Below are 14,520 nucleotides of genomic sequence, written 5' to 3'. Positions count from 1 at the left end.
CTTTGTTTGGAGCCCTCTTCCTCCAGTGATTTCTTGGACAGACCTGAGTTCCTCGCCCAAGTGTCAGCTCAGTGTCACCGCCTTTGCTCAAGTGCTGCCTCTTGGCTCAGCTGTCACCTGGCCACCTGCTGTAAAGTAGCTTCTGCTCCCCATGGACGTAGAGCAGTGCCTGGATTCAATAAGTACTTATAAATGAAGACGAAATAAAGGGAAAAATGAAGGTGTGGCGCCCAAGGCTGCCTCCCCTGTGCTCAGGTTTGCTGGGTATCTGTACACAGACAGCTCTGACCTTTCCTGACTTGTTTGCTGTTGCCCCAGCTGCACGCTGACTTTACTGAGAACAGGCACCGTATCCGTCTCACTCCCTGCAGCGACGCACTGGGGTAGTGGCTGGCCCCTGTCTTTCTCTACAAAGGACGAGGAGAAAGGACGTGAAGGTGGGCAAGGGAACGGGGGTGTGTGTTGGGAACAGGGCCGTGCCATCGCCAGGCTCCAAGCGGGAATCCGACGGTGTGGGGCGCCTGCTGAGGATGTTTTATTTTTAAATAAACCTTTTCCTCTTGTTGTGCGGACCTTAGACGCTCATTTTAAAAATCAGAAGGTTCACGGCGAGAGGAAGAAGAAAACCAAGAGAACTGGGAACGGTACCCACCCAAGAAATCACCACGAACGTTTGATTCACTCCTTCTAGATGCTTTTTGGACGATGTGTCTCTGCACAAAGTTGATCGCTCATGACCTTCTGTTTAGAACCTGCTTCCCCCTTAGCTTGTATTAATATCGGGAGCGTGGTTCACGATCGCTCTGTGGGATCAGCACGGACTTCAGTGCCGGGAGCGTGGTTCGCCATAGCTTGGGCCCTGGCTTTATGGTCATTTCTGCCACAAGCTTGTTTCCAGCACAGGTAAGTTTGCCATATTCAGTATACGAAAATAAGAGGTGCTCAGTTGAAACTCAAATTTCGATGATACAACAAAGGTGTTTTTTTAGTATAAGTATGACCCAAATATTGCATGGGATATACTTATACCAAAACAACTTGTTACTCTGAAATCACTTGACAACCTGAATTTTATATGGCAGTCCTAGTCACAGGGAAGACTGAGTCTGAAACAAAGATGCCAAGGGCTTTTGGAAAACTGAATAGGGCCGTTGTATGCTCACACTCACTCCTGCCTTGCTGCGGTCTCCAGGGATGCCCCTTCCTGAGGACAAGCCAGCATTAATCGAGCACTGATCACAGCATATAGTCTTCTCAAGCTTCATGTGTCTGTGAATCTGTGCCAGAGCTCCGTGAAGCGGGACCACCGTGCTTCTCCTTATGGATGAGGAGACGTGGTCCTGCTCACCCGGGTGTGAGTGGCCAAGCCTCCCCAGGCCATCTGCCTTGAGTACACTTCAGAGAGATGGAGCCTGTCTGGACCCCTCACCCCCCTGCCCAGCACTATCCAGCTCATGTGCCCCTACTCCTTCGTCACCCTCCTGTCAGAACTTGCCTCCGTTCATCCGTGGAATGAAATTTAAAATCTCCCATCCGTACTCTTCACCCATTCCTAGAACAGAAAAGGCAAGATGGGCAGATGGGCAGGGTTGAAAGCTGTTCGGAACATTATAAAAACACATAATTAACGGTAGCAGATGCTTAAGGAGTACCTTCCTTATGCTACTGTTCAGGCAACACACTTACATGCGTTATTTCATTTAATCATTGCAGAAACCCTGTGATACACATACTATTAATGGCCCCATTTTGCAGATGAGCAAACTGAGGCCATGGAAGACTTAAGTGTCATTCCTGAAGTTATCAAACAAACCAGACCAAGTTGCCATTGGGCGCAGGGCACCCAGCAGCGTGGCCAGTTCTTTCCCTCGTGCACCCTGGCTCACTCTGCCTTTCCTTCCCGTGTTCTGAGCCAGGCAACATGCCGGTCCCCAAGAGAAACTGCTGGACACGTGGATGCCTGAACTGTTTCTTGGAGGTCTGGCCATCTGTCAGCTAGGAGGACAGCCACGTGTCCCAGGCTAGCTCGTGCTTCCTCTCCGGGTGTGAGGTTGGGCGGTGCCTGTGCTCACGTCTCCGATGCAGCTCCCTGTGGGAACAGCCTATTTGAAGCTCAGCTGACACTGCGTGGTGGCGGCTGGTGGGGAGGGGGTCTCACCTTGGACGTGGCCGAGGCAGGAAGGAAGGGTGGAGGGCTGGGCCATCAGCTGCTTTTGTCTCGGAGCAGTTTCTTATTCTGCTCTCAGGAAAGCATGCCCAGAAAGCAAGCAAGGCTTGGTCCATCTGCCTGCTGGCTTTGCAGAGTTCTTCATCAGCATGGCAGGCAGGCATTCAGGTGGGGTCCCCAAGCCCACTTTCTGTGCCTTCTGCCCAGTGGGCCCCTCCTGCCTTAGGCATGTGCTTCCACTCCCAGCCTGCTCCTAGGAGACCTGGGGCTCAGGTGCAGAATATGCAGGAAGGGTGGTGTGAGCACGTGTGTGTGCCCGTCTGCAGGTGTGTGCACGTGTGTATATGTGGGTCTTCTGGCTTTGTTGTGTAGGTATTCCTCTTTGGGGTGATGGTAGAAGGCTTTGTCCTTCCTCAGGCCTTGCAGGAACCAGGGATTGGGGCCCTTCCCGGGTGCCCTAAGTCCTCCAGTAATACGCCCATTTGGACTTTGCTGACACCAGCACAAGATGAGTTGCAGGGGAGACAAGAAAAAGGAAGCAAGATTTCCACCAAGTGGATTTTTTCTTTATGTGGCTTGTAAGATCATTTGGATTTAAGGATTGCTTGCTTTGCTCTTTCAGATCAATTTATTGGAGATGAGGCTACCAAATCTAATGTCTATTTTAGGAGATGAAACCAAATGAATGGCCTATGATAGAATCCATCCAAAGCCTTGGAGTTATCACTCTCAATATTTTCAGCTTATTAAAAAAGGCAACAAGCCAAGAAACAGAGTTTTCTCGTATTAGGCTGCCTGCTGACTCTTCCTGTGATGTGATGGAAAGAGTTGAGAACAAGGAGCTAGGCAGTTGCATTAAAATTCTCAGTTCTATTGTGACCCTGGCAAATGAGGGCAATGGTGATCATTGTGACTGCTTGTGTGGCACCACCATCACTGTCATTCCCATTATCAACACCATCACCATCTTCACCATCATCACCATCACCACCATTACCATCATCACCATCACCATCACCACCATTGTCACCATTACCATTATCATCACCATCATCACCATCATTGTCATCACCATCATCACCATCACCACCATCACCACCATCACCATCACCACCATCATCACCACCATCATCACCATCACCATCGTCACCACCATCATCATCATCACCATCATCACCATCACCACCATCACCACCTTCACCATCATCACCATCACCATCATCACCACCATCATCACCATCACCATTGTCACCACCATTATCACCATCACCATCATCACCATCACCATCTTCACCATCATCACCATCACCACCATTACTATCATCACCATCACCATCACCATCATCACCATTGTCACCATTACCATTATCATCACCATCATCACCATCATCATTGTCACCACCATCATCACCACCATCACCATCACCATCGTCACCACCATCATCATCGTCACCATCATCACCATCATCACCACCATCATCACCATCACCACCATCACCATCACCACCATCACCACCACCATCATCACCATCACCACCATCACCATCATCACCATCACCACCATCACCATCATCACCATCATCACCATTGTCACCATTACCATTATCATCACCATCAACACCATCATCACTGTCACCACCATCATCACCACCATCACCACCATCATCACCACCATCATCATCACCATCATCACCATCACCACCATCACCATCATCACCATCATCACCACCATCGTCACCACCTCTATCACCGTCACTACCTTCACCACCCTCACCACCATGACATCATCATCATCACCACCACCGTCACCACCACCATCATCGCCACCATCACCACCATCACCATCATCACCACCATCACCATCATCACCATCATCACCATCACCACCATCACCACCATCACCACCGTCACCATCGTCACCATTGTCACCATTACCATCATCATCACCATCATCACCATCATCACCATCATCATTGTCACCACCATCATCACCACCATCGTCACCACCATCGCCATCATCACCACCATCACCACCATCACCACCATCATCACCACCATCATCATCATCACCATCACCACCATCACCATCATCACCATCATCACCACCATCATCACCACCATCACCATCACCACCGTCACCACCATCACCACCATCACCATCACCACCATCACCATCATCATCATCACCACCTTCACCATCATCATCATCATTACCACTGTGTAGTGTCCCCATTGCCACAAACACCCTTATTGTTGTCACTTGCATAATGTCACCTTGAGCCAGCCACCATCCTAAACGTTTACACATATTCACTCTTTTAAAACTCACAGAAGCCTGGGAAAGACGGTGCTGCCCTTATCCTCGTGTTACAGGTGAGACTGAGCACTGAGAGTTTAATAAAGCACCCAGGCCCTCCATCCGGGAGCTGTGGAGACGGGCTTGGGTCCTGCTGTTCCTGCCTATGACCATTAGGCTGGGCCTACATTTTCTCTTCAGCAAGACGGCCCTAGAGGTGCTGTCTGAAGACAGAGGATGAGGACAAGCAGCAGGTGCAAGGCTGCCGGACCCCAACCCTGGGACTGCGTGCAGAAGAAGAAAGGGGCTGCTGGGCTTGGGGCAAGGGGCCCACAGCCCAGGAGGACAGTCTCACAGACAGGGCTCTGCAAGGCCAGGCCGGTGAAGGGCCCGAAGCCCCCGTCCCATGGTGTCCCGCCTGGCCGAGGTCCTGAGATGGCCACGGTACCAACGTTCCCCGGGAGAGACAGTACCAGACGATGCTCTGTCTCTCTGCTTGAACGACTGTACCCGGCAGAGAGGGGCCCCAGTGGAGAAGGGGCCGGTGCAGCTGTGCTGTGATGGTGGTTCTCCTTCGGGGCGGTGGAGCATGCGCGTGTGTGGTTCTGGGTGGTGACGACAGGGGCCCTGGGCAGCAGGAGAGGTGACCTGAAGCCAGAAGAGGTAGTTAGTGTGTGTTGCAGGCAGTTAGTGGCCAAAGGCAGAGAGCGGCTGATAGCCTCTGTACAGGGCATTTACATGTCGTCTGGCCTGGCTGTCGCTCACTTTTTCCCATCCTGGCACACACAGAAAACACGAGAATCTGCGCGTTACCTTGGGGTTAACACACAGCAGGGCCCTAGGTGGCCGGCCGGGGTCTGTCCAATGACAGGAGACCATGCCAGCTCCAGCCATGCCAGTGCACTGGGGACAGACAGGGTCCAGGATAGCTCTGATGAGCAGGGCTGTGACAAGGAGACGTACGGCAGAGGCCTAACCACCGGGTGGGCTTCTGGAACAGTCTGTCCTCACCTGACCGCGGCATCTCCTTCCTCCGCTTGCTCCTCTTCAAGAACAGACCTGCCCACCAGCCCATCAAACCAGCAACGGATGTCTAAAGCTGACACTTGACTTTGGGAAAGGTGCACAGGTAGAGGCGAGTATGAATTAGCTCCCCCCCCCCTTTGGGGGGACAGATATTTTAAAGCTCTATTCAAAACCGTGTGTAGACTTGAATCTCTTTAAGATTATTTTAAAAACCTCTTTTTTAAAATGTGCACAGCTTTTGATCTAGTGATCCCAGCTTCAGAAAAATGTCCTAAAGCCCTGTCCTCAACTGGCCTTCTTCCTCTGGGTGGAGACTTGTGGTCCTGTCCCTCCTCCCTCTCCTGGTGGAACAGGGGCTGGTGGCCACCAGGGTGTTTGGATCTTGGTATTCTGATCCATGAGAAGCTTGGCTGAGGTCTGCTCTGATTTCTAGAAAAGTTCTGGGGTTCTATGATAGCACCCAATTCTGGGGATGCCTCGCTAAATACGCTCGGGCCCACGTGAAAGCAGTATTTCACTATCATCCCGGAGGACAGGTATAATGCAGCTATGAACGATGATGGCAGGAAGTGGGGTTTTTTGATACAAATGTTCTGTAGGTATGCATATCACCTTTTCTGTGTCAGTCGCATTGGAAAAAATAAATTATCACCAGTCAATGTCTTATAATAAGAGCAAGGCACAGCTTAATTGCTCCGGTTAAGTGGTCATGACTTTGCCAGTGCCCATAAATGCCATTACATCAGGCCACTGAGATGGCTCGTCTGATGTATTAAATGGTGATGGGTAGGGGAGCCACTGTGATTTCTTTTATGGGTTAACACCCACGGTGAAAAGGCCTAAATGGTTGGATGTGGTCTCAGGTACGGTTCCTCAATAAGGAAAGACAGAGAAAGGGTAGGGACGGCCCCCGGCGTGAAAACAGCAGAACATATGGGTGTCTTCTGGAGGGGAGTTTCGTAATGATTATGACGCCCTGGGGATAAGCGGACGGTTTTTGGCCTTCCTGTTATGTGTCGCACAGAAGGTTTTAGATATTTCCCTTCTAGAAGCATAGACCCATGGTCCAAAATATTCCTTCCCAAGTGGCCTGATGATTTGCAGGAGACAATACATTTACTCATCCAACACGTATTGTCTAAGAACCCAGGCTGTGCCAGATGCCCCTCTGAGATGCCGAGGTGGCAAACCAATGTCCCCTCCCTCGGGGAGCTTACGTTTTAGAGGACAGTAAGGTGGCTGTTCTGTTCGGATGTGAGTTGTGCTTTCATGGCCACAAGGAAGCACCACGACAGTCCCCTCACGTAGGCCGCACTGTGACGCTGGGAGGCAGGTGCCGGCTCTGGGAGCTTGGGGTTCCTTACGGCATCCGGCACCTGGCACCCCCGTGGGTGTTTCATGAGTGTATGTGGTGTCCTAGGACCAGCTTTTTCCTATAAAAAATTCTTAATTCTAGTTTCTGGCAAATTCTTGAAGGCAGGAGCAGTGTCTTGTGTTTTCTCTTGTGTCTTCACGGAACCAGCTGGTTCGTGCAGGATGGAGATCATGCGTGCTCTGTGGGGCGTCAGGGATGTTCCTGCTTTGCAAGAGAAGGGTTACCATCTTTGATTTACATGAAGTCACCTGGAAATCATTCTCGAAGCACAGAAGTAATCAGATCATGACCCTCTGCCAAACTATGTCCCTAAGAATCCAGAGAAGGCTTCAGGAATTCCAAAGAGAGGAGATCTGGGTTTTCCTTAGCTTTCCTTCTTTTGCACTGAAAAGTACTTCTGTCCGGGATTTTTTTGGTAACTCACTCAAACCAAAGAATTCAGGAAATTCACGGGTAGGGCCGATGTTGCCTTTCTTGTGCCTTGTGCTGTTCCCGAGGCTCCGGGTTGTCCAGAATCTGCCCAGACCTGGCATATCCCGCGTTGGGCACTGGACCTTCCTGGTGTTCAGATGAAGGGCATGCAGGGTCGGGGGGAGGGAGGGGGGGCAGGGCACTGCTTGTACATCACAGGGGACCAGGACTGGAAGATGTTGCCACAAAACGGAGGTGAGCGTCAGGCCCGTGACCCGCTGCTTAGTATGTGGCAATGATGCTGTTCCTTTCTGATGACAGTGAAGACATCCCCCTGAGTCGCGTCCTCCCATCTGAGACACGAGCCCGGATATTCCTCCCAAACAGAGCCTTCACGCAGCTGCCTGTTAGCCACCAAGCCCTGGGCTGTGGTGTGGAGGCGTCTTGACCCTGCTGAGAAAAATCTACCTTATGGGATCTCAACAAGGTGAACATTTTCTTACTGTAATTCTGCAGACCAGCTCCAAGATTTTTGTGAAGTTTGCGACTTACAGCAATGAACTTGGCCACTGCTTGCAAGTATCTTTCCTCCCTCTAATAACCAAGGAGATGAAGGGCTCACTTTTTAATTTCTTGTTTCTGCATTTTACAGGGGACACAAGTTTAATAACCATGCTCTTGGTTTTTCTAGAATAGACTAGATTAAAAAAATTTTTTTTTAACGTTTATTTATTATCAAGAGACAGAGAGAGACAGAGCATGAGCATAGGAGGGGCAGAGAGGGGGAGACACAGAATCCCAGGTAGGCTTCAGGCTCTGGGCTGTCAGCACGGAGCCTGATGTGGGGCTCGAACTCACAGAATGTGAGACCAGGGCCTGAGCCGAAGTCGGACGCCCAACCGACTGAGCTACCCAGGTGCCCCTAGAATAGACTAGGTTTAAAATATCATCAGACTGTGTGTCTACATTTCTTATCATGGCAAGAAGGGCCCTTCTGTAAAGAAGTCTTCATTTGAGGTGGCAGTGGGTGACCAGATGCCCAAAGGTGGCTGGGTGACCTCCAGCTCTCCATGCTTGTGTGAGCTGCCCAGGGTGCCCACCCCAGCCTGCACCTTCTAGGCTTTCCTCCAAACGAGCTCCGTGGGGCAGCCTGGGGGATGTGCCCGCAGGGACACGAGGATATCTATCACCCTGGGATGGAGGTGGAGACCTGACCATTTGAGGGATGAAAGGAATGTGTTTTCCACTTCCTTCCCAGAACGAAGCATGTGCAGTGGTGGGAGGGTGCGGGGCCTGGGGGGGGGTGCCCTGGAAGGAGGGGGTTCCTGCCCCCCCAGGGTTGCCGCTGGAGGTGCTGTGCGGTTCCTGGGGTGCGTGATTGATGGCAACTCCTGACCTGGAGACAGCTCGCTGACTATCCCAGCCCCCCCCGCCTGCTCCCTTCTTGTGCCATTTTGTTCTTGCTCCTATGTGTTCGACAAGGGGGTATTTGATGCCTGTCACATGCCAATTATTTGTTCAACATGCATGTGTTGAGTGTTTACTACGTTGCAGGAGGCAGGCTAGACTGGAGGCACGGTGACGGGTAAGACCTGTTTCCCAAGAGTTGCAGCGTCTAGTGGAGGGGAGTGACACAAACAGGTTAGTGGCTTCTGCGTTCCAGAAGAGCCTGAGGCAGAGGGGTGGCCCGTGCCAGCGGGAGGGCAGGGGGCGGCTGCTGGGTTGCTGTGTCGAGATCCCAGTAACCTGCATCCTCAAGGTGTCCCGAACTCGGGTTTGCCCTGCCACACCCAGACGGCACGTGCCATCACCACTACCGGGACACCACCTAAACACGGGTGTAGGTCGTAGGGGTCAATGTCTAATAGTAGACATGTTATGAACTGTAAATGTCTAGTACAGACATTTATACAATATTGAAACTTAAAAAAGGGGAAAAAGAAAGAAAACGAAAACCACAGTAATGTCCACTCTGACTTGCTAATGTATTCCTTCCCCAACCCCTTACCCCCACATACCCTCAGTTTGTTCTCTGTATTTAAGAGTCTTTTATGTTTGCCTCCCTTTCTGTTCTTATACGTATGTTAAATGGTTGAGCTATACAGCCTATTAAAACATAGCATTTTCCCATGTTTACTTCATACATGTTTTCTAGACTCTTAAAGATTCTTTGTAAATAGGATTTTTCTTAATGGTTGAATAACGGGCTATGATTTGGGTATGCTTTTTTGGTTTGAATTTTTTTCTATTAAATTTTTCTAACGTTTATTCATTTTTGAGAGACAGAGAGAGACAGAGCAGGAGCAGGGAGGGGAAGAAAGGGAGACACAGAACATGAAGCTGGCTCCAGTCTCTGAGCTGTCAGCACAGAGACCAATGTGGGGCTCCAGCTCACGAACTGTGAGATCGCGACCTGAGCCGAAGTGAGCCACCCAGGGGCCCCTTGAATTTTATCTGTTACAAACAAGGTTTTGGTTCTTATCTGTCAACAACGCTGTATGATTTCCTTAGCAATATTTTGTTGCTTCCTCGGCATAGATTTCTAGAAGCAGAGTTGGTGGACCGAAGTACACGAATGGTTTTAAGACCGCATGGCGGGTGTCGTGGAATCATCTTGCAGGAGGTTGGAGGCACAAACGTTTACACTGCACACTCACCCCCGCCCCGCAGGGCGTGTGCACACACAGCGCACGGGGCTCGCTGCGTGTGCAAGACCTGCCTGGTTGCAAAGTCGGTGTTTGTGGGCCGCTCGACTTCCTCTCGTGTCAGTTCTGCGTCCACCGGCGGCTCACAGAGGACACCCACTTTTCCTTACCACACGTGCTGCAGGCATGTTCTCAAGACTCTGATTTTGCCCAGATGTTTTATATTTTTGTGTTTCATCTATTCATTTTTTCTTTATTTCTAGGAGGACACCTAAGGGTGATGGAAAATGACCCCACTGTAGTTATTCTGGGTTTTAGGTGCTAATATCTGAGCCCCCTGTAGCACCGGCCTTCAGTAAACTCATGTTTCAGCACCTGGTGAGTGGGGCTGAGCTCTGCCCCAAGTGACAGGCTCCAAAAAAAACCCAAAAAAGCTGCTCCAAGTGAAACGGAAGATGTCCCAAGGTGAACGTTTCGTCTCTGCTCCAGTTGGTGGCCAGATAGAGAGATACTTGCATTCATGTGGCCTCACAAGCGGACAAGAATGGTTCTCCGGGAGCCCTGTCCCCCAAACACTGCTGATGGGTACAGCTTGGGAGACAGCTGGGTTACAGCCTGTTTCTTGATCACATTCCCGAGAAGAGGGGAAGGTAGTAGGGGGCGTGATGAAGGCCATGACTCCCAGTGTGAGCGGCAGGGGAGCGACTGGAGGTTTTTCAGACAGAAATGCTGCACTATTTCAGTGTCAGGGTATCTTCTTCATTTCTTACCCCAGCTTGATACTTGTGGACACATTTCATTAAAAATGAGCCCGGGGCGCCTGGGTGGCTCAGTCGGTTGAGCATCCGACTTTGGCTCAGGACGTGATCTCACGGTTTGTGGGTTTGAGCCCCATATCAGGCTCTATGCTGACAGCTCGGAGCCTGGAGCCTGCTTCGGATTCTGTGTCCCGCTCTCTCTCTGCCCCTCCCTGGTTCGTACGCTGTCTTTCTCTCTCTCTCAAAAAGAAACAAACACTTTAAAAAATAAAAAATGAGCCCTTAAGGAGTCAGGCAAAAATTATGAGAGTCTGTCCTCAAACGTTCATTCAGACCTCCTTCTTTTGGAAGTTGGTGGCTGTTTGCCTTTGCAGGATCAGCCTCAGCTTGCGATCTCCTGGTTACGAGGAGGGGACTGTCGTCCTAGATAATCATCATGGAGGGCAGAGAAGGCGGCCGAGCCTGTCGGTCCTGACCTTGGGGTCAGATCCTGAGCGTCTGGCCAAGCCGTGGGGGCTGCTGAAGAACCATTTTGTTGTTCCGCCAGGCACAGAGCTGGAACCCGGCACCTGTAGCCCAAGCCCGCTCTGTGCCGAGTGCCTCTTGGTCGCAGGGAATGCGCAGGGAGACGGTCCGGTTGCTTGAGGCTCCCGTTTGTGTGGCCCACACGGTCGAGCTCTGTCTGCGTTATTCTGGTAAAACAAAGGCCCAGTGCCAGCCAAGTGGGGTTGGAGGCAGGGCAAGAGGAAGAAGCATTTTGGTTGCTTTGTGACTCTTTCCCTAAATAGCACGAGCATTAATCACGACCTGTGCAGAGTTCTGGTGGTGACTCAAACCAAATTAACCAGTGAGTCCTGATTCCTCTCTCCAAGCAGGACCAGACTTGATCTGGAATCCAAAGCCTCATGCTGATAACGCCGAGCAGGGACGTCAGCTCTTTTCACATTTGGGGCAGATCTAAGCCCTGTGACATCCCGGGGACAGGGCGTCCGGCGGACTTCTCCATCCAAATACTGGAAAACTACTGCCCCGAGTCACTCCTTCACCGGTGTCCCAGTGCCTTCTGCCACCAGGGTCCGTGAGCCCACCTGCCCTGTGGACTCTACCCTCTGACTCTGTTCCCTGTGAGCCCAGTGACAAAGCCCTGGAGCCCAGGGTGACTCACAGGAAGGCAGAGTATCCGGGTCAACGGGTCCCTCCTGCGCCTCGCACTCAACCCACGGCTCCACAAGATGCACCTGGCGCCCTGCGGTGACGACGCTCGTCTGGTGTCCTTGTCGGTTACTGGCAGAGCCAGGCCTGGAAACCGAGTCTTCTGGTCACTAGCTGAGCGGTGTTTTCGTGACGACCATGCTCAGATCTGAAATGTAAATTTCTAAACGTGAGTCTCAACACACCGCTGTGTGCACCGTGTGCAGCGGGTACCCATCGATGCCCCCAGGGCTGCGAGCCTCCACGGCCGCCCCTCTGCCGTCTGACTCCCGGTGCCCTCTGAGCAGTTCGTTTTCCTCGCACAAAACGGCTCCTTTGTTTTGGGCGCTTGGGTTGTCACAAGGCCTCGCAGTCCTCCCTGCTTCAGGACTATTCCTTCCCCTTCCTTCCCAAACCCGTGGGCTTTGCTGGGAGGCCATCCGCCGACTGCCATGCGTCATTTGCCCACTGGTGAGGTAGTTACAAGGGAAAGTGAACTGATGTGTGTCCCCCCCCCCCCCCCAGATTCATTTTTATATAAACGGGCAAGATTTGACGCCCATTTGACTCTGCAGTCAAAGGCATGGACTCTGGCACGGGGCAGTTGGTGCCCAAATCCCTGTGCCCCGGGCACCAGGGGGTGGCCTTAGCCAGTTTGTTCAGCTCTGTGTGCTGGTTTCCTCATCTGTGAAGTGGGGGAGATAGAATGCCCGGGGGTGAGTGGATTCACACCGGTAAAGTGCTTAGCGTGGTGCAGACTTAAAATTAGGGTTCAGTAATGGCCTGGCATCCAAGGCCTGCGGCCGTGGTAGGGATGAGTCAGGGGATCTGGTTGCTGAGGATGATGTCGGGCGGTGGGGGGGGTGGTTCTTCTAGGTGGTACCTTTCGGGCTACTGTGCAGTAAACCACCTGCTTACCCATCAGACTGTTCTGACACTCGCCTGGATCTCAGAGGCAGCTCGGGGACAGGGAGCACGCCAGGCAGCAAGGCCAGTGTCAGCCGCCCCCCCACGCTGCCCCCCCACACATCGGTGGCCTCCCAGGTCCTTGTTGCCAGCGGCGGCCTGACTGCTCCAAGGTCTCCTCTCTGCACAGGTGAATCGCTCTGGGCGGGGAGCCCGAGGGAGGCTCACAGCAGTGACCTTGAAGGCACTGGCCATCAGTATCCCCTCCACCCCGGACCACGTGGACGGGGGCTCGGCCACTGCTTGGTGTCTTTCCCAGAGCTGGTATTGGGCAGGGCATTTCTGGATGTGACCACATGCACGTCCTCCGTCTGCGCTCGGCCTTGGGCGGCTTCTGGAAGACTGCGTGGGTTTGAAGACTTCTTTTTGTGTCTCCAGAATGGGGACGGCATCTCACCTCATGTCCCCGGAGCCTGGCTCAGCGAGGATCCAGCGACTATCAGTCTCTCCTTGGGTTACGGTGGTAAAACACAGCGTTGCATTTGCCATCTTTCCCATCGCAGTTGTACAATTCGGTGGCACTGGATACGGTCACGGTACTGTGCAGCCGTCACCTCTACCCGGGACTTCCTGCCACCTCCAATATCAGCCCCATTCCGGGACACAGGGGCTCCCGCCCCCTCCCCACCTGCCACCCTCTGTCCTACCTCCCGTCTCTATGAGTGTGTCAACGGCTGCTGCTTGAATGGACTTTTAACATTTAGAATTTTTCAGACACGACCCATAGAGCTAAAAATACAACGGGCATCGTCCCCAGCTGCAGGAAGTGCACCTTACAGGTACAACTGACGTATCCAGGCACCCCTCCCTCCCCGAGCTCAGAGCACATTCTGAATTCGTGTGTGACGTTCCCTTGGCCGCCTTTATAGCTTCACCTGGTAACATTGCCTCTATAATTAACGGGCAATATTATTTTGCCTGTTCTCACAACTCTGTGTAGATGGTATCATTCTGTTCTGACCTGAAATTCTTCAGCTCACTTTCAATGCCGTTTTTAAGATTTGCCTGCGTTGGGTCACGGGTTCAGGTTTGTTCGTTGCCTGGCTCATTGCTGGAGCTTGCTCCTCCGTGTGAATTTACCGTGTTCCCGGATCCTTCTCAACTTAGTGAAGCGTGGGTTTCCAGAAAGTGCTGGGATGAACGTTTGCGTCAATGATTTGGGGCACATTGATAATTTTTCCAGGATGTCAGTCAAGGGTTGGAATCGCTGGGTGGAAAGCCAGACACGTTTTCTACACACGATCTTCAAAGGGTTTTCCCGCCTCACATTCAACACGTATGAATACTCTAGGCCCTTCTATTCCGGCCAGCCGTGGTTTTTCTTGTTGGCTTTTCTTTTGTATAATGTATATGAAATAATACCAATACAATCGTTTGGCATAAGATTGGCCAAACATTTTATTGATTACAAACTACTAATGAAATACATTCTCGTGGCAAAGAACAACCGTCTAGAGAGTAGAAGCTGAAAACTTTTCCTTCCCTTCACATCCTTCCCACAAAACTTGGTGTCTACTCATCCACGAGGCTTCAGTGAGTGTACAAACACACACACATGCCTTCAACATAGCCCGCAGGGTCAAAGAGACATATAACTATATGTTTATTGGAGGTATACACTGTATTACACATATGATATATATTATTATAAAACTTAATTGTATATTTGTATATACCTCCTATAC

The sequence above is a fragment of the Acinonyx jubatus genome, chromosome A2 (genome assembly GCF_027475565.1).
Source record: "Acinonyx jubatus isolate Ajub_Pintada_27869175 chromosome A2, VMU_Ajub_asm_v1.0, whole genome shotgun sequence".
Taxonomy (NCBI): Eukaryota; Metazoa; Chordata; class Mammalia; order Carnivora; family Felidae; genus Acinonyx; species Acinonyx jubatus.
The sequence above is the reverse complement of the archived record's forward strand: the minus strand, read 5'-3'. Positions refer to the sequence as shown.